Below are 21,289 nucleotides of genomic sequence, written 5' to 3'. Positions count from 1 at the left end.
TAGTTGATATTTACCATTGTAGAAGATATCGAAGAGTTACTAGTCAGTGACAATTCTGAAATTATATTTAGCCACAATTAACTACTTCGAAGAGGCTGAAATTCCACCCTTACATCTTATTACTAAGGCCTTAGGCATACTTGTATAGAACTCTACTCTAGATGTTTCCAATATCATAAGAAAAGAAGCTACATATATTTAGCAATCATATAGCCTGCTATATTAATAAGTATGTTTGCTGTCCATGTTATAGGGAAATGATGTCATCTCATAATTGTGCTTCCCATTATGACACTGGCTAGATTAACTGATTAGTCATATAATCAATGTTTGCTATTTTTGAGAAGGCATTACTCTTATCCATATAAATTTGAGCTACTTAAATAAAAATAATTTTCATTTTATAAAACTTTGAAGTTTGTTAGAAATAAAAATTCCTAATCAAATATGAAAAAGAAGATAATGAAAAGAAATTCTGTATGCCGGAACATGATTTTAGCCCTGCCTCTTGTAAGGCAGGAGGAGGGAGATCAACCCAGGTCTGAGACTGTCTTGACACAATAGTGAGATCATGTTGCAAAGCTAATGATATAAACTCCAAGGAAAGTGGTTAAAAAATGATTGCATATTGAAGCTCCATGTCCATAGAAAGATCTTGAAGTCTTAGAGGATGGCCATTCCATTGCAGATAGACACCATGAAATTATGGAAGGGAAAACAATATGATCCTTAATGCCTTTCCCATAAGCTACCAGTCAGCACACACTCCCTTTCCTCAACTTCAACCATTGTTGCATCTTCATTTTAAATGCATGTACAATCATAACTGGTTGTTTCTCTTTCACATTTCCTTTTTAATTAGGTGTTTTCTTTATTTACATTTCAAATGTTATCTCCTTTCCACATTTCACCTCCCCAAACGCCCTATTCTCTACCCCCTCACCTTGCTCACTAACCCACCCACTCACATTACTCTTACTACATCACCTACACTGGGGCAATGATCCATTACAGGTCTAAGTGCCTCTCCTCTCATTGATATCCAACCAGACCATCCTCTCCTTGTGTACTCTTTGGTTGGTGGTTAAATAGCTGAAAGCTCTGAGGGTACTTGTCGGTTAATATCATTGTTCCTCCTATGGGGATGCAAACCCCTACAGCTCCTTGGGGCCTTTCTCTAGCTCCTCCATTGGCCACCCTTTGCTCAGTTCAACGGTTGGTTGAGAGAATCCCCCACTGTATTTGTAAGGTACTGGCAAGGCCTCTCACGAGACTGCTATATCAGGCTCCTGTCAGCTAGCACTGTTGTCATGCACAATAGTGTCTGTGTTTGGTAACTATATATGGAATGGATTCCTATTTGGGGGCAATCTCTGTAAGGTCATTCCTTCCCTCTCTGCTCAACACTTTGTTTCTAGTCTTTGATTGTTGCTTCCTGGTATTGTTGTTGTTAAAAGTGGAGTTATGTTTATGTGGCTACCATCTTATTGGTCTGTTAATGGAAGATTACATTATTGCTTTTTCTAGTGTAGTTTCCATCATTCTGTTGGAGTTTTCTATGTATTATTCTTTGAAGGGCTGGATTTGTGGAAAAATATTGTATAAATTTGGTTTTGTCATGGAATATCTTGATTTCTTCATTATGGTAATTGAGAATTTTGCTGGATAGAGTAGTCTAGGCTTTATTTGTGTTCTCTTAGGGTCTGAATGAGATCTGTCCTGGACCTTCTAGCTTTCATTGTGTCTGATAAGAAGTCTGGTGTAATTCTGATAGGTCTGTATTTATTGTTTTTTTAGAATATACTTAATATTTTAATTGAGGATACATGATTAAATTACATAAAATTTGGTCTATTAACACCACAAACAAGAAAAGTAAAACAAAATATAATGTAAACAAATGCAAAACAGAACAAGGTAAATATGTAAGAAATAAAAATAATGGTACTTATTAAAACTACATTACAAGGAATATTAAATGTGGTCACATTATTCTTTAAAAACATAAAGCTTTCCTGATCTATGAAAAAGAAAGTTCTCATAATACATTGTCTATAAGAAACATAGGCTAAAGGGGTCTGGAAGGATGTACCAAGTTGACAGTGAAAGACACAAAAATGAACTAGGGCAGCTACATCGGTTTCAGACAAAGTGGATGTCATTAATATAATAAATTGTCATTACTTAAATAGGATTTGTAACATACATGCTTTTCTTACATTTTGAAGGTTTACAGTTCCATGATGGAGTCACTGGAAGTGTTGAGTTCACGATCTCACTTATGCATGGCAGCTTCTTGCTGTCTTTCTACAACCATGAAACGAGCTCCTTGTCCCTATCTGGACTGTTATTGGAGGGAAAGTGACCCAGAAGTGACATCACTGCTGGAATCCCAGCTCTCTCCTGGCAGGCTGTGCTCAGAGGGCAATGAAACCACCCAGCTCCAGGGTGCAGATGGTGAGTGGAAGGATCCTTTTCCAGATGCTCTACTCATCTTATGTCCTGTGACTCTCCCACAGTTCTTATTTTAGATTTGCTGTCTTTATCCATTTGTTACCCTATGTTCTAACAAGGAGTCTTGGAAAGGCTCCTATTCTCCCACCATTATAGTACTTTGAACTTTGAACCAGAAGTTATCTGTGACCCCAATATGAAATACCATTCTCAATATCCATTCACAAAATATTAGACAGTAGTGTGGGCCAACTGCATTTCTAATCAGACAAGTATGAAGTTTTCATTGCTTGTTGACATTTCTGGGATCTGAAGTGTTTGTCACTACTTATAGTATTACCCTTGCACTCAAAATCAGCCTGCAACTACATGCGTTCCAGAAGCAGTCTGTTCTGAACAGCTGCTCTAAAAATCAATCTGTCTATAAAAATCCAGCCTTGCTAAGGGTAATGGCAGCATTGGCATTTCTTTCCCAAGCTGAATGAGAGAACGGAGGCCTTCAGCGTCCAAATCTTTAAAGAAAGTAAATATACACATATTAGAAGCTCCAAATACATCATTATTTATATTTTTACATTTTACATTTTTTACCATTTTAAAAGGTACAGTGAAGTCATTAATTGAATATATATTATGTTCAGGAACTTTCCCCCTATGCCCATGTCCTCAAGGATCTTCCCCGGTTTCTCATGCCTCTGATGGGAAAAAATGCAAAGGTAGACAATCAGACATTATGTATGCAGAGAGACTGAGATACATACAGAATGTCTGACAGACAGACAGACACACACAGAGAAAAGAGATAGAGGCAGAAAGAGAGAAAGACAGAGACAGAAAGAGTCAGAGACAGAGAGACAGAAAGAGAGAAAGAGCAGCACCCAACTCCATATGAGATTTATCCATTAAATACCCCTCCTCAGAGCTCAAGGAATCCTGAAGTAGAAAAATAAGAATAAATAATATACTTACCATAGGATAGACTAGACACAAGGAGAACAAAGCCTTCTAAGTCAACTGATCAAAACTTATTTGTACACACAGATGGTGAGGCAGCAGACATTGGGTGTATTGGTGTGTGCAAAGTCTTCCCAAAACCTATCTTTCAGTTTAGTATTTTATAGGACTCCTGAATGTGTAAAAATATGTCTCAGTTTCTTGAGCTCTTTTCTTCTGTTGGTTTGCCAAATCTTACTTTGTTGAGCTTTTCTGTGTGGTAACCTAAGTTTCATTCTTAAATTCAATATACAGATCTAAAAGAAACCACCTTCCTGAAATTATCTGCTGACCTCCAACCATTTATCCCTTTATGATCAATATCGAACACACAAACAAACAAATGTGAAGTATCTTAGGTGAGGGTTAGATAGATGCTTTAGTGATTAAGAGCATGCACTACTCTTTCAGAAGATCCGACTGTAGTTTTTAGTACTTCATAAGCTGGCTCACAACTGTGAAAGTAGAAGGTAACATAAAGCAACATCTGAAATTGTCTTGTGACCTCCACATTTGCATGCTGTGTGCACATATCCACCCATTGCTCAGGTGACATTCCTTACTGTATATGAAGGTGCATCTCTGTATTTTCAATTGTTAAATCTGTACTGATAAAGAGCTAAGTGATGGCAGGAGTTTGATACTGTCATTTCTGAACCATCACTGTGCTTTAGATTTTAAATTTTGCTGATTTAAATTTTGCTGACTTTGCTCAAAACATGAATGTCATTGCCTGATGGCAATCCAAGAGATATTCTGGCACTGTCTTACTGCTAATTGCTAATTATAAATATCTGACAGCCAATAGAAAGGTCAAAACTACTGGGATTGACCAGGGCAGGAGACAGACAGAGGGGACAAAAGCAGATGCAGGAGTATGAAAAGATACTGATGGAAGCAGAAGATAGGGAACAGAGCTGTAAACAGTGAGAACCAAATGGGTAGGTAGATTGTTGTACAACTTGAAGTAAGTTTAAATGAGCTCTCCCATCAAAATGCCTACAGCTTTGACCTATACAGAAATCTATGTTTTATTTATGCTGTAAGCTGCTCTGTGAAAAGCCCTGTTTTCACCTATGCTCACAACAATACACACCTGTAAAACAGTATGTGATGCAGTTTCTTCGGTGTATGGATGATTAAACTGATAGACAATTTCATGGTTTCCTACATAGAGGAATCCAGAGAAGCTTCCATCCCTCTTCCAAACACAATTGACCTTCCTGCCTAACAAGTGTAGCCCAGCCTTCTCACATTTCTCCCTTGCTCACATACCCTTTGAGCCTTGGTAACAGGCTCTCAGGGCAGCAATAGAGCCCCTGAGAACAAAGTCTTTGATTTATTGCTTGTGTTGTATTCATAGAGGCAGAGAAGGCCCACACAGAACTAAGTACACATGTATGAATGCTCACATCTACAAGCATAATCTCTCACTCATGGAGACCCTCATCTCTGTACATACTCATGTATCACACACACTTGGAGAAACCTCCCATGACAGAGAGGCACATGTAGACACACATACTGAAAAATGGTTGTTTACAATTGTATAGCCATTTAATCTACTGTACACTTGAGAAACTGCCCTGAGCCGCCAAAAAACGGGACTTGTGCATTAGTTCATGATAACTGTGGCATCCAATGCTTCCTCCTTTTCCTGGACTTCCATCAACCACTGTTCAATCATGTTCTCTTTCAGATATCTCTGGATAAAATAGCTAAGGGTCCTGGAATGCATACTGTATGAACAGTGTGGTGGCCAATCTTTCAGCCTTGTACATCTATCAAGAAAGCAGTGTCACAGATGCATAGTGCTCTCACAAGGCAGAGAGGGGAGAGGCATTCAACAGAAAGCAACAGGCATGCCACTTACTTCATTCAGCTTAGAATCTCTGTCTCCTCAGTTGGCTCCAGTCAGTCTGTGGAGAACTTCATCCCTCTGCTCCCTCGGAATCTCTCTTGACCAATTAAAGGTAAGTTTTCTAAGAGACATTGCAACACAGCTTGTGAGCAATGAGTATTTCTTTATGGTCACCTGTCCCTTTGCCTAACTGTGAAGTATCTTTTAGCCTCTGGTTCCTATATTGATGATTTGTGAGGTTTGGTTCTCCAGAACTTGAGCTTGCTATATTAGTAACTCAGGCCTAAATAGAACATCAACATCACTGTCACTCAAACCTCACTGAAGCTGAGGCAAGAAAATCATATGGCCAGCCTGCCTTATATGGAAATTCTACCTCAAAAAGTGCATGATTGTCATTCAGGAATGTCACTGTACCTGACATCTCATAGACTACAAATGCCTCTTACTATGCTAACAGGAAAATGTCAGCAGCAAGGAGGATAAACTGCTCTTTAAGTGTGTTAATGAAATCACCTGAGAGGTTCTTTTCTTGTTGATGGAGAATCACCAAAATATCACCACATTCCTCCTCTCCTCTCTAGAATTGCCTTTACTTTCGATCAGGTCTAACTATGTAAACCAAACTACCTAGATGTCATGGTATATTTTTGTCTCTATCCCAAGAAGCAGGACTTGAGATGTCTTCTGGGTGACTTACCTGATTAAATAATAGGAAAATTGGCAAGATTTCCTATCTTCCAATATCTCCAACAGGTCTTCAACTTGTAGCCACAAGGTCTCCCCAGAAAACACATTCAGAGTCTACAACATCAATACTATTATTCTTTCTCTGGTTCAAATTAAGGAGAGCTAATGGCTGAGTAGGAAGTCCTTACCCAACGGGTTAAAATGCTCCATGTTCTCCTTCTCTTGCTGTCTTGGGTTTTTCAGGGACTTTAAGCTTCCCCTAGAACTCCACACTCTCTACTTCCCCATGGGTTCTCTGCCTGATCCCCCACCCGACATCCAGGTACATGCATCAAGACTGGGGAAATCCAGGCAGTCTCTTGAGCAGGTAAATGCTTATAGAGTTCTACGTTTAAGGATTTCTATTTATTTTGTTTCTCAGAAGACTTTGTGCATGTGAATTTTTGATCTATATGTAGGTATATGAATTCATTACTAGAGCCAAGGTTACCCAAGAAAATTAGGAATTGAGTAGAGAACTTATGAGCAAACATATGGGAGATGAGATCAAATAGGATCCATATGGAATCAGTTTTTTTTCTTTTTTTTTTTTTTTTTTTTTTTGGAATGAGCCATGTCTTGAGCCTCATGCACTGTCCATAAATTAATTTGTACTCTGCAGAGCATTGGAGATCAGAATGCTTTGTGTCCTCCTCATGTTTTGATCTCGGAACATTTACAAGTAATGACCTGGCCCCTCATCCTAGTCCTGTACTTATAGTACCACCTCACTTACAACTCTGCACTGGCTAGCAGCAAGTCAGTCTGGGGATTGGGTTGTGTCTATGTGTACAGGGCCAGCTGTGATATGAAAAGGCCTAATCTGTGTCTTCACTTAGACCAACAAGCAAGGAGAGGTGAGAATAATAGGGAAGGATCTAATAGGAGAAGTGAAAAAAAAGTGTGTGTCTGGGTCAGATGTGGAATGGAATGTAAGCATTGCAAAAAGGACGCTTAGAGATTCACTTTCTGTCCTCATCTAGGCACAGACATGCAAAGGGACCAGTGGTAAGAAAACCTCGTGCTGTAGTGATGGAACAGTTATCAGTGTGTCCTTTATATATGATGCATTTGCTGAGTGCGGACTTGTGGAAATAATTGAGAGTTCATTATTCTCAGATAGCAATGGTTAGTGAGACCCTGGCTGCTCTTAAGGATCCAATAGGAATCACCCGGTCCACAGGCTTCAATATCCAAGCTGGAGACCATGAATCTTAAGTTAAAGGGAGGACCCTCTGCAGTGAACATTTGCAGCTTGTTTCAGCAACTGATGATTGTGATCAAAAAATTCAGTCCCAGGAGTGAGAAACCCACCTTGTACTTTTATTCAGTGAATCCTGAAGCTACATAAACAATATAAGCTAGTACTTTTTCTCTTGGTTACATACCAGAAGTAGATGGTAAGAACCTACTGTTGAAGAAACCACAGTTCAGTCTTGGTCCATAGACAAATGAACTGAGTCTGGCAGACATCTGACTGCTGCTTTGCATTCTCTGTGAAGTGTGGTGCTATACATGGGAGAGAAGTCATGTTCTGACCACTAGTGGATTTTATATGCTATTATTCTAATGTGCTTGGTAGAATATGCCTACAGATGCAATCATGACAGTCTTGCTATAACAGTAATCAAAACGGTCTGGTTAAAATTTTGGCCATTAGACAAGATGAAATCCATACCTAGATCTTTAATCTGGTCCTAAACCCACACTCTGGTACATAACAGATCATGAAAAGACATACTGCTGTCTTTTTGGACATACTTTCAAACTGCTTCCTCAATGTGTTCATGTTCATAGATTAGTGCTACTTTTCCCAAAGGTCAGAGAAACAACTTTTGCAGGGGGATCTGTCAATGTATAGACTAATTTACTCTCATTGGTTTTTTATTATTATTACTTGTATTTGTACTACTCTCATTATCCTTATCATTACTATCATCATCATCATCATCATCATCATCATCATCATCATCATCATTATTTAGAGGTATACCTATTTCCTTAATTACCTCGAGTTGCTGAGAGCAAATGTTAAGTGTTTGACCCCAAATGAGACATTTAAATCACACAAATACACACCAGACCTAACTACTCAGAGGCCATGGTATAACATGACCTAGAAACAGTATAAAAAGTGGAAAATAGGAGGAGCACTTTGAAAACGTCTGTTCTGGACAGGATAAGCCATTGCACTCATAAAAACCCAGCAACTGTGTTTACTTGCACTATACCTTTAAAAGGTGAAGCCCTTACAGCATGCTATCATAAATATTAAAGAAGTTCCTAGTCCAGCTTTAAAAGAACAGCTAATAATATCAAGTGTTTTTGGTTATGAGGAGTCATTTTTCTTTAGTGGTAAAGAGAAAAGAATTTTTCCAGCATCCATGGGACACCACAGGGAAGACATGCAACACACCTGATTGAACACAGCAGATTTATGTTTTTTGTTTTTGTTTTTGTTTTTAAATGTTACATGTCCCTTTGACACTGAATGCACAGAACAAAGAGAGAATGTTCAAAACTACAATTGAAATGTGGTCAAGTAACATATAAAGAAAGACCTATAAGACTTCTAAACAGAAGAGCCTGGTCAGAGGTCATACATACTATAAGAGAACAAAAGTGCCAGCAAAGGGTAAAATGTTAAGCAAAATTTCCAATAGATAGATATAAATGGGGAAACTAAAGTGTTCCCAACAGAAGAGCCAGGTCATACATACTCTAAGAGAACACAAATGCCAGCAAAAGCTACAATACCAAGCAAAACATTAAATCAATATAAATAGAGAGACTGAAGAATTCCAGGAAAAAAACAAAATTAATAAAATATCTATCTACCAATCCAATTCTACAGAAAATTCTAGAAGGAAAACCACAACACAATGATGGTGTGTACACCAAAAACAAAAACAAAAAAAAAAAAAAAAACAAGACACAAGATATTAATCGACTCACAACAAAGACAAAAGGAGAGAACCACATGCACATAACAATGGATTCAACTCATCAATAAAAATACATAGGCTATCAGACTGAATATACCAAGATGATCTAGCATTTTACAGCATAAAGACTCCTTCATAACAAAGACTGACGCTACCTCAGAGTAAAAGGCTGGAAAAGGATCTTTCAAGGAAATGGTACCAAGAAACAAGCTGGAGATAACAACCAATAGACTTTCAACCAAAAATTTATCCAGGGAGATGAGAAAGGACACTCTGCATTCATCAAACAGAAAATCCACCAAGAAAAAGACTCAATTCTGAACATCTCTCCCCCTAAAGTAAGGGTACCCAGATTCATAAAAGAAACTTTACTACTGCTCAAAACACACATTTAACCCTACACAATAATAGTGGGAAACTTCTGCACCCCACTTTCATCACTGTAAATGTCATTGAAACAGAAACTAAACAGAGACACAGTGAAACTAACAGAAATGATGAACCAAATGAACCATTTTACAATTAACTATAGTACATTTAATCCTAAAACAAAATGATGTATCTTCTTCTTACCTCATGGTACCTTCTCAAACATTGACCACACAATTGCTTACAAAACAGGCTTCAACAGAAAAAAGATTGAAATACTCCCTTGTACTATGTCAGATTACAACAGACTAAGTCTTCTATAGCAAAAAAAAATAACAGAAAGGCTATAAACATATGGAAGCTGAACAATACTTTACCATTGTCAAGGAAGAAATAAGGAATTAAGACTCTATAGAATTTAATGAAAATGAAGGAACATGATATCAAAACACTTCCAAAAAGAAACTGGAAGAAGCATACACTAGCAGCATGACAGCACAACTGAAAGCTCTAGTACAAAAAAGCAAATGGACCCAAGAGGAGTAGATGGAAGGAAATAATCCAACTCAAGGCTGAAATCAACCAAGTATAGATAAAAAGAATTCTAAAAAGAATCAACAAAACCTCGAGGGTATTCTTTGAGAAAATAGATAACCCTTAGCCAGACTAATCAGAGGGCACAGAAACAGTACCCAAATCAAAAAAAAAAAAAAATCAGACAGGAAAAGGGAGGCATAAGAACAAAATCTGATGAAATTAAAATAATAATCAGATTCTACCACAAAAGCATTTACTAAAACAATCAAACTAAATACTAGAAAACATGGCTGAAATGGAAGATTTACTACACAGATACCAGGGAGCAAAGTTAATTCAGGATCTGAATAAACATCTAAAAAAAACCCATAACCCCAACATAAATAGATTGTCTCATTAATAGCCTCCCAACCAAAGAAAGCCCAGGACCAGATGGGTCTAGTGCAGAGTTCTGTCAAACCTTCAAAGAAGACCTAATACCTATATTCTTCAAATTATTCCACAAAATAGGCACAGAAGGAAACTACTCAATTTATTTTTGAAGTCACAGTTAAAGCGAAAGAAAACCATACATCGACCCAACAAAAGAAAGAGAACTTCAGACTAATTTACCTTTTAAATATTGATGCAAAGATACTCAATAAAATTTTCACTAACAGAATCAAAGAACACATCAGAATGATCATTCACCATGTTCAAGTAGGCATGGAAACCAGTCAATAGACTATTCCTCCATGGCTCTTGCCTCTAAATCTGATTTTCTGTCATGTCATATTTAAGTGATGGACTCTGATCAGGACATATAAGCAAGACCTACCATTGTTCTATATGTTTCTTTTAGAACATTTTGGGAAAACAACAGAAGAAAACAGAGAAGATATTGCAAAAGTAAAACGAATGGTTATGGCAAGCTGTAGCCAGTATGGTAATAAATGGACAGAAATAGAAGCCATTTCTACTAAAACTAGGAGCAAGATAAAATAATTTATATTTTCCATTTTCGAAAAAGTAATGGTCCAGTGTTTCCAAAGGTAACCTTGTTGGTCTGGAACATGCTATATAAATCAGACCGGCCTGAAAACCACTCAGTTCTGTTACATCTGCCTTCTGAATGCCAGGATTAAAGTAACTCACCACCATGTTTTGTTTCTTTTTCCATTTTTATTCTATATAATTATTTACCTCTCAGCCACAATAAAAACACAGAGAAAAATTGAGCTACACAGTGATATACATGCAGGAAAATAAGTTACCAAATTTTCCTACCTTGAGGAAGATATTCTTTCATATTTAAGGTCATAAATGATCCATATAATATTCTTGAAACAAATAGACACAGTGCAAAATAAACATGACTATGACGCATCTCTCCATTAAGAATTAGAACTGGCTGCCACATCTACCTGAAGCATATAAATCAGAGTTAAACTTCATTCTGTCCCCCTAACTCCATTGCCTTCCATCCTAAGGAGGCCTCCTGGAGCCCCTGGGGTATCCAGGTCATACCATTCCATTTCTCAGCCAGCAGAGATGAGCTACAATTTGTCATTTGAGTGCATCACCAGGAACACAGCTCTGCCTGCTTTCCTGATGAGGCATATGAGACCCTAGAAATATTCAGGTCTATTTGAGGTACAACCAGACAAGGTAAAGAGTGTGCCATTCCATGAACTTCCCTGGCAGGCCTAACACTCTGTGTTCTTCCCAACGAGGGCTGTCAGGATGAGGAAGATCTAATCAACACTAGAGATGATAATATGTCTGCAGCCCAGTGTAAGAACCAAACCAACAAGTGCCAGAGCAATATGGCAACACCAGAACCCAGCTATCCTCCAGCAAGCCCTGAACAACTTAACACTACTGAAGCTGGTGTTAAAGTCAGGAAAATGACCTTAAACCCTAGCTTATAAAGATGATAGGGGTTATTAAGAAGGAAATTCGTACATTCCTAAAGGAAAGCACGAACTGATGGAGTCCTGGAGTTGCAAAACCTAGGGAAGAGAAACAGGAACCACAGAGGCAAGCATCACCTACCAAATACAAGGTGGAAGAGAGAATCTCAGACATAAAAGTTATGATGGGAGAAATGGGTTCATTGGTCAAAGAAAATGCAAAATCTGAGCACTTCCTGACACAGAACACATATAAAATCTGGAACACTATGAGAAGAACAAATTTAAGAAAGCAGGAATAGAAGAACACTCCCAGAACCACAGCTCAGGAAATATGATGGGAGTATTATTGTTGGTTCGAGGTCAGAGCCTCTGGAGGAGTGGTGCATGGGGAGCGATCTTGGTCAGTGGTAAGCCCAGAGTTCACGTGTAACAGGGTCTGATGATGCGCATGTGTGTTAGTGTGTTTGTGCATGCCTCACTGTGCCCATGTGAGTCTGCACAGACAAGAACATGGTGGTGGTGTTCTGGGACTCCGCTGAGAAGCCCAGCTGTGGCCTCTCAGTGGATCAGTGTTTACCTGTGCCTCTCTTTAACAGGCATAGTACTGGGAACTCTGCCTGCTCCCTGTGATCTGGTGAGCTACCATGGAGTGGTGTGCCCAAACACTTCAACCAGCCTGAGGGTGGAGGTGCCAGGGACTGATGAGCAGATCTTGTCTCAGCAAGCCTCTAGCCTCCACTGGGGCTGCAGCCTATGGGAGGAGTGCTCTGAGCAGCAGGGTGTCTGGCTGGGTTTGAGTGGAGTGCGTTTTTTCGGGTATGTACGCACTCAGAGTGACATGTTTTGTTTTAGAGAAAATGAGGTTGAGGTCTGGGCTTGCAATTTCCCACTTCTCTTAATCCTGGGAGAATCTAAACAGCTTTGTTTAAAAATTGGACATGGAGATTGCACGGACCCGAGTGAGGAAGAGCCCTTTGGTCTCTCAGAAAGGCAATTAAGTCTGCAGCCAGCCTGTGGACTTGTGTGGCTATTATGTATGTATGTATGCATGCATGCATGCAGCACGTGGAACTCCTGGTTAACGAGGCAGAGCACTTACAACATAAACCATGACACGAGTCACTAAATAGACAGTAGATTGTCACTGGGTCTCACTGGTTTGCTGCAGAGGATAGTTGGGAATGGGGGAGGGAGAAGTGCCAGGCTGGGAGGGGCAGAATAATACAGGGCAGTCCATCAAGGGAGGACTGTGGTGAAGGGGCTGGGGTTTGGGTAGATTCAGGAAAGGGGCTCTGTGTGCTTGCAGGGGTGGGGGTTGGCAAGCTTGTAGATTGGTGGAGACAAGTGTTGTTTGCATGGAGAAGGAGTCTGCTGGCCAGGAGGGTGGGGTCCTTACTCCCAGGTGCCTCAAGTGCTCCCCAGAGCAGAGAGGTTTGGGTTTGGGAAGACAGCACTGGGAAGCAGAGGCTGTGGAATGAGAAAGGATTTTTCAGCAGACACAAGCTTAGAGCAGACACCAAAACGAACTTTCTAAGACAGCAACGGCCTCTGCTTCTTCCTCCTCCTCTGTCTATTGTTGTAGACATAAAACAGACATTCAGAATTGCATATATTATAGAAATGTAAAATCTCCCCCACTTCTGCCCTTCAGGGATGATGGTCATTCATCCTTTGGTTTGTATTCTTTCCAGATGAAAAGGTATTTTTTCATGTTTGTTTATTGGTGGTGTACATATGTGTCAGAGGGTGCATGTATGAGGTTCATAGGGCAATTTTGTGGGAGTCAGTGTCTCATACCATGTGAGTCCTAGGAAGAAACTTAGGGTTTATAGGCTTGGGAGTGAGTACTGTTGCCCACTGAGCCATCTCTGTGACACTTTCCAGATATTTTTATGGTAAGCTGGCATCTGGCCGTTGCCCTGCTCGACTTTCTCCTTCCACAGGTCGACTGACTCATTCACTCACTCTTCAGCCATCTTTCCACAGCAGCATGACCCCATTCCTCTCAGTGGCCGTGCAGACTAGCTGAATGGCTTTTGTGTCAGTTTTCTAAGCAGCAGAATAGCCGGCTCCAAGACTCAGTGGGTTCAGGTAACTGCTGTCCACCTCTCTGTGCTGTGGGTTAGCTCTGTCTTCTGAGCTCGGCTGCCTGTGCCCATGCCAAAGCTTTAACACGGTGGCAGTCCACTGGTCACTCTTCAGATCCTGGAGGGTCCTGGGGAGCCTGGCTCGCATGTGCGGCGGTTGACTCTGGCTCTCAGGTGGTCCCCTACAATATGCTTTCTCACTATGAAGGAAGCTAGTAGTCTTTCAGTTGAAATCTGTTAAGTGGCACTGAGATCTGGGCTCTGGATGCTCCCAACACAAAATCCAGCTACTGCTGAGAAAGGGAAGACTCTGCTATCTACTATAGTAAAGATGCTGTTCTAGGGTGGGAGAGAGGTTATGTTTCTTTGTGACACAACTGGCCAGGCCACATTCAGGGGTGTGTACCCAGGGATGGAACTATATAGGAGCACAGTTCGTACCTGTATACAGGGGTAGGAGAACGGACCAGGAATCAGACTGCACAGACTGCTGGGCAGCAGCGGAACAGCCCCCTTCTCTGCCTAGGATGCTGTTCCTCCTAGGCGAGTCACTTAGGGTCATCACTAAGAAGGGGATTCTGTTCCCGTGCTGCTTCCAGGCGCTGTCTTGGGTAGATTTGGTGTGCTCCGGGTGTGGGGAGGGTGTGTGCAGATTGTCTAACAGAGTCCTGGGTTTTGTAATAGATAGTGTCTGTTGTCCTCAGGCTCCTAAGTCTGCCCCCATACCCCCTTCAGCGTGTTTGCCCTTTGAAAGTAGCCAAGAGCTTAGCTTCTAGATACCCGCTGCTGTTTCTTATTGTCTCTTTGAAAACTGTCAGTCTGGATGACAGGCCTTTAACAAAGCCAGATGGGCACCCCAGGTCTAGGTCTGCTGGGATTTCATCTGTTCCTTTGTTCAACAAATCTGTCCTAGGTTCCAGGCTTTCTCTTGTCACCACAGCTGTGGAAGAGGAGGACCCGGCCCTTTTGACTCACAGATGACACTTTCCCAAATTTCTCAGGCAACTCACCATTGGACTCGCATTTTGACTTCGCACAAGGTGTTCTTTTTAATGGTTTTCTCGTGCAGAGCCTCATGCCTAGGTAGCTCTTCTCTCCCTGTGAAATGTCATCTGTGGCTGGGAGGCAGGAGGAAACAGGGAAGAGTCAGCAGCAGGGTGCTAATGAATCCTGCTCCCAGTTCTGAGGTTGCTCTCTCCTAGCTGAGGTGAAGCTCTGCCAGGTTCTGGACAGCTTATCCATTATCAAACTCACCTCTCCCTGGGGCATGGCTGGCCCCAGGCGGGCCACACCCCCAGAGCTCAGCCCTGCTCTCTTGCCTTCTGGCCTGTGTGCATTCTTCAAAGAAAAACAAAGACTGAGTGGGCCTTTGCACTCCCCTTTCTTTTCTCCCAGCTTCCTGGCAGCATCTTTTGGAAAAGAAATGTTTTGCAGCCAAGAGGTTCACTGTGAAAGCATTCTGCACCCCAGGCATAAACTCGCAGCAGCCTCCTTGGATAGCTCAGCAAGGGGACTTGGTGAAGGCTGTAATTTGGGAGGGAGTGCAGCCTAGTGCACCTGGGTGAGTTAGGGACACCATATGTTTCTGTGGTGACACTGGGGGTGCCTGGCCAGCTTATGGGCTCCATACATCCCAGCGCTAACTGCGGATGGGCATGCATAAAGCTGACTCTGCACTCCTTTGAGCACTCTGGCATTCTGGGCAAAGCCATAAACCTCAGCCAGGCTTCTGGAAAGGCTGGGCAGAGGTTCTCAGCCTGCTGTGTTGGGTGTTTGGTACTTTGAAGCAAATGGGAAGTCAGCTTCCCATAGAAGATCCAGGAGGTTCTCTCTGATACCTGACTCCCTGGTTGCAATCTTATTCCTCCTTCCCCGGGCCCCATTACTGGATCTCCGTGGCTGGGAGGAGTGATGAAGCTTTAGTATGCTCTGGGGCCACAGTTTCAAGGAAGCAGCAGATAATTACTAGACAGTCCAATTCCTCAAGCACTGAAACAACTAGGGCTAGGTGCTCTGAGCAAAAGGAGAGCTGTAGTTATGCTAGGGTTAGGTGCCTAGGTTTCAACATTCTCTGCTTGTTTTATCTAGATCTCTGGTTTCCTGCCAGGATGGTCCTATAACACTGTGTGGTACCCAGGAGTGGGCTGTGGGCCGTGATGACAGCTCACCAAATAGAGTAGGAATCAGTGCAGAAGCAGCCAGTACCTTCTGTGTAGCGCTCAGATGAGAAGGCCCATCTTTGGGAGAGCTGGGGTTTCCATAGTTACACCAAAATTGGGCATAGAACAAGTGTTACACTCCACCCCATGCGCTGGTTATCCCCGAGTCATGGTTGTTCACATCCTACCAAAAAGGGATTATTCTTGCCTGAGGATGCTCACTGGACCATGCCTTGAGCCATGGGGAAAGTGACAGTCTCAGGTAACACTTCTGGAATACAGATGTGGCCAAGAGGGAGTTAACAAATGGGGAGGCAGGCCTCCCTGCCACCATGCCCAGGGCTGGATGAACTTGTGGGTGCCCTGTACCTTCTCTTGTAGAACACTGCAGTCTGCGACAGGTCAGGTGGGACAGTCTTTCTGTCTGAGGAGCTCACATGTTGTCATGCAGAAGAACCCTGTGCATATGCAGGGCTGGTGAGGTCTTCTGTATTGTCTTCTCACCAGCAAATTCTTTTAGGCTTACTGGCTTTGGGAAACATTAATCGTAGGGCACATGGGTCAAGAAAGGTAGTCGCAGAATTGGCTTCAGCCCTGGGGGAGTGTAACATATTTGATTTTTTTTTTTGGACCTACACTGCAGCTGGCCCTCGTGGTGCTGTGCCCATCAGAAGAGGAGGGTGGGCCTCCTCTGTCTGTGTGTGGGGGAAGGGATCAGGGACTCTAGTCAGGAAAGGTGGACAATGACTATGGGCTAAAGGGCCTTTCTCCTTTAGGAGCAGGTGCCTCGAACTCAGAAATCCGCCTGCCTATGCCTCCCAGAGTGCTGAGATCACAGGCCTACGCCAGCACCGACCTTCTTGAAGTGACTTCATGAAACCCTGAGCACCCTCGATCCCATAACTTCCTACCCAAGCTGGGGTTTGTTTTTTGTTTTTTGTTTTTTGTTTTGTTTTTAACTGTAATCCTTAGAAGTGGAGATGGAGATTTGGTTTTCTTTTGAGAGAGAGTCTCATGAAAACCAGGCTGGCTGGGAATCCACTCTGTAGTCAGAGATGATGACCTTGAACTCCTGACCTTCCTGCTTTGTCTCCCAGGTGCTAAATTCCAAGTGTGTGTGCCCCCACGTCCAGCCCTGGAGGCTGAGGTTTAAAATAAGATGAATCCCATATAAACATGGATATATTCAGGCCCCAGTGATACTGTTCAGGGTTAGAGCTCATACCTCAACCAGGAGAGAGTTATATACATGAGGATTGAGGCTGGGTAAGTTGAAACTTGTAGCCACTCTGACGGACTTGAACTTCAGCCCATCCAACCATCCATCCATCCATCCATCCATCCATCCATCCATCCATCCACCCATCCACCCATCCACCCATCCATCCATGCATCCATCCATGCATCCATCCATCCATCCATCCATCCATCCATTCATCCATCCATCCATCCATCTATGCATCTGCCCATCTACCCATCCACCCACCCATCCATCTACCCATCCATCCACTCACCCATCCATCCATCTACCCACCCACCCACTCACCCATCCATCCATCCACCCATCCATCCACTCACTCACCCATCCATCCATCCACCTACCCATCCACCCATCCACACACCCACCGGTCCATCCATCCATCCATCCATCCATCCATCCATCCATCCATCCATCCGTCCATCCATCTATCCATCTGTCCACCCACCCACTCACCCATCCATCCATCCACCCATCCATCCACTCACCCATCCATCCATCTACTCACCCACCCATTCATTTTTCATCCACCCATCTACCCACCCACCCTCCCGTCCATCCATCCATCCATCCATACATCCATACATCCATACATCCATCTACGTACCTACCTATCATTTGTTTTGGAAACAAGACCTTAGTATATATAGCCCTGTCTGGCATGGAGCTCACAGAATTTCACCTGCCTCTGCCACAGTAGTGCTGGATCATTTGGTCTTGACCATGTGAGGATGTGGCTATGTTGACCTCAATAATTTACATGCTATCCCCCACAGACACTTGCTATAGACTTTCATCAAAGGATGTCAAGTAAAGTGCGCTCCAGGAGACACAGCTAAGAAACTTTGGAGATAGGACACAGGTGGGGCTGTCCTCTGACTTGAGGCCACAAACCAACTTCTTTATTGTGTTTTGTTTGTTTGTTTGTTTTAGCTGGTTATGAATCTCAGCATGGAAAGGGCCTTTATCTGCACCAGCCTGTGTCAAATCTGTAGATAAGGAAGTTGGGAAGAATCCGCCCACCCCCTTTTCAGAGGCAGAATGGTCCTTGTTCTGTCTGAACATGCTGTGGCATTGGGTGGTGCCCACCTGCCCGGGCATTAGTCTAGGGAAAGTGTCTTTCCTGAATAAATGCAGCGCCGTTGTTCTGCCTGTTGCCTGTTTTCATGTCGTCCAGGAGCCACCAGCTCTAAGGTCTCCAAAATGCAGCTCAGAGTTTTGCCTCAGAAATATGGAGGCAGGAAACGGAGTTGTCTGTGCAGGATGGATGCCTGAGGCTGGTCAGGGCTCTCAAGGGGACAGGCAGGCAGGATGCTGGATGTCTAAGCAGGGAAGGGCCCTGGGGGGCCCTGGGGAGATTGAGGTGTCCTGCATTTGGTGTATTGGCCAGTCCAGCTGTTTCCTGCTGATAGAGTGGTAGACAATGTCACAGTGACTCACCTCTGCTGTCCCTGTGAACAATGGCAGCTTTGCCTGGGTGGGGGTAGGGGTGGGGGGAGGGGGGTGTCAGCAGGGGAGGGTTGTTATTCTTGTCACATACTTGGTCCTGCTGGGAGGAGCCACTATTCCTTGAGCCTCTTCCCCACTGGCTCCTCCTGGTACTCCCAGACCCCTGGCCTGGCCAGCCGCTTCTTTGTGGTCTGCTGTGCCTGTCCTCGTCCCATCTGAGTGCAGCTCACTGGGAGCTCCTGGACTCCACTCTGACCAGATGCATGCTGCCAGACTGGCCATGCTTACTGTCCTCCCTTGCCCTGGGGTTTGGCATGCACCTCACGGTTTGAGGCCCTGCAGGCATTTGGGGCTGGATAAGTGTCAGACAAGTGAGACAGCTGTGTGAGTCTTTAATCTCCTCCAGTGGCAGAGGATTAGACAATTTTTTGGTGGTTTTGTTATTTGTTATAATTTTTTTTGAAAGAACTATCATTTGTTTTGTATCTTCTAGGTTCTTATCACAGTGACTGAACACTTCTCACTTTCCATCACTAATCTTTCCAGTAATTCCAGAGGGAGGTAGCCTTACTGTCATGTCACAAACTAGGACTCTGGAATACCAGAGGCTTTGTCCAAAGTCCCAGATCTTTCTCACTTCAGATTCCTTGGACATGTGACTTTCTGGTAAGGACAGGGATATGAAGAGTTTAAAACTAGGTGGTGGCCCATCTGCAGTCCAAGCTACTTGGTAGGCTGAGGCAGGTGGATTTCTGCAAGTTTGAGGCCAGCCTAGCTTACATATTGAATTCCAGGACAGCTAGAGCTGTGCAGAGAGACTCTGTCTCACCCCTTCCCTCAAAATAAAATAAATAAATAAATAAATAAAAGCAGGTGGTGACCCACCTACAGTCCCAGCTACTTGAGAGAGTGAGGTATGGTTGCTTGACCTCACGAATTTATAGCCAGACTGGGCAGTAGAAAATTGTGACTCTGTCTCTTTAAAAAAAAAAAAAAATTGGGCTGGGGAGATGGCCCAGTGGTTAAGTTGTAAGAATTCCAAATTCTTTGCTTGCTTTTGCATAGGACCTGGGTTCAGTTCCCAGTACCCACATTTAATTCAAAACCAGCTGTACCTCCAGTTTCATACCCTCTTTTGATCCCCAGGGACTTACATCACTTAACACTGGCAAGAAACATCCACACACACAAAATTAAAAAATCAATTAAAAATAGTTTGGGAACTGTTGGTGGAAGATGAAAAGGTCGAACAGGAGGATACAGTGGGGAGCAGAGCTCATCTCTGCCTGCATCCCCAGGGTCACAGCATGGTGCTCCTAGCAACCAGGCATTAAGTGCTCTATGAGGTGGCATGACCAGTGCTGGCAGGGACGCTTTCACACTGATTCCAAGGTGCAGTCCCACATGCAGAAGTGGGAGCTGCTCAGCCACGGGACAGATCCCAGAGTTGGTGTGGCCTCAGCTGGCCCATGCATGTCTAGAGCTGCTGCATTGCACGTCAAGAGCTGCACCTGTGCTGCATTGCATGTCTAGAGCTGCATCCGTGCTGCATTGCATGTCTAGAGCTGCACCTGTGCTGCATTGCTTGCTGTGTTTATTGCATTTATTCAGCAGCTGGTGTCAGGAGCCTTAGAATTGTCCATTCACAGTTCCGTTTGCTGGAATTATACCAAAGAAGTTTTGTATATATTCAGCGAGATGTCATCTGTAATGGGAAAATATTCTAAGCATACAATAGAAAATGTGTGTTTTATACAGCAAGCTGCAGTCAGAAGAAGTTAGGTGTGAGCACACACATGCACACATAGAATGAAGAAGTGGTTATAATTAAAAGAAAAAGACGTGTTATCCAGCCAGGTGTCTGTGGATAATAATAATACCATGCCGTATATTTTAAAAATTACAAGGAAGAATCTTGAAGGCTTTCACCATAAAGAGATGAAAAACACTTGTGGAGCTGTAGACATTTAGCTGGTGTGAACCACACAGCTATTGAACTGTCCTGTGATAGGTGGTCAGTATGTTCCGTCTACACTTTTATCCCTCAGCTGAGAAATGAATTCAGGCCTATAATGTAGCACTCAGGAAGGTAAGACAGGAGGATTTAGGATTTTAGGCTAGCCTAGGCTACAAAGCAAGTTCCAGACTAGCATAGGCTAAGTTATCTTAAGAACAAACAACGAGGGAAATTTAAATATGTGGTGGGATGCCTTCACGTGAGGGACTGTTGTATAACCTTTCAAAGAAATCACGTCTTCAAACGTGACACAGTAACACAGCTCCCATTGCTATGAAAGCTGAGGCAGGAGGAGAGTGAACTCCAGGCTAGCCTGTGCTAACCAAAGGAACACCCTGTCTGTGATTCAAAAAATGCTTCTAAACACCAAGTGAATACTGGAAGAGATAAAGGTGTTTATGCTATGTACACTGGCTTTTTAGATTTATTTATTTCTATGCATATGTGTTTTGTATGTATGTATGTATGTATGTAGGTATGTATGTATGTATGTATGTATATTTGTACACCATGTGCATGCAATGCCTACAGAGGCC

General features: G+C 42.7%; 1 protein-coding gene across 13 annotated transcripts in view; it reads right to left on the bottom strand.

Moving 5' to 3' along the window:
* LOC127687708 (uncharacterized) overlaps positions 1–21,289 on the bottom strand; it is a 472,408-nt gene that overhangs the window by 181,562 nt on the left and 269,557 nt on the right. The gene's annotated exons all lie outside the window — the stretch shown is intronic.

This window comes from Apodemus sylvaticus, chromosome 6 (assembly GCF_947179515.1).
Source record: "Apodemus sylvaticus chromosome 6, mApoSyl1.1, whole genome shotgun sequence".
In the NCBI taxonomy this organism is placed as follows: Eukaryota; Metazoa; Chordata; class Mammalia; order Rodentia; family Muridae; genus Apodemus; species Apodemus sylvaticus.
This window is presented reverse-complemented; position numbering and strand designations above follow the sequence as displayed.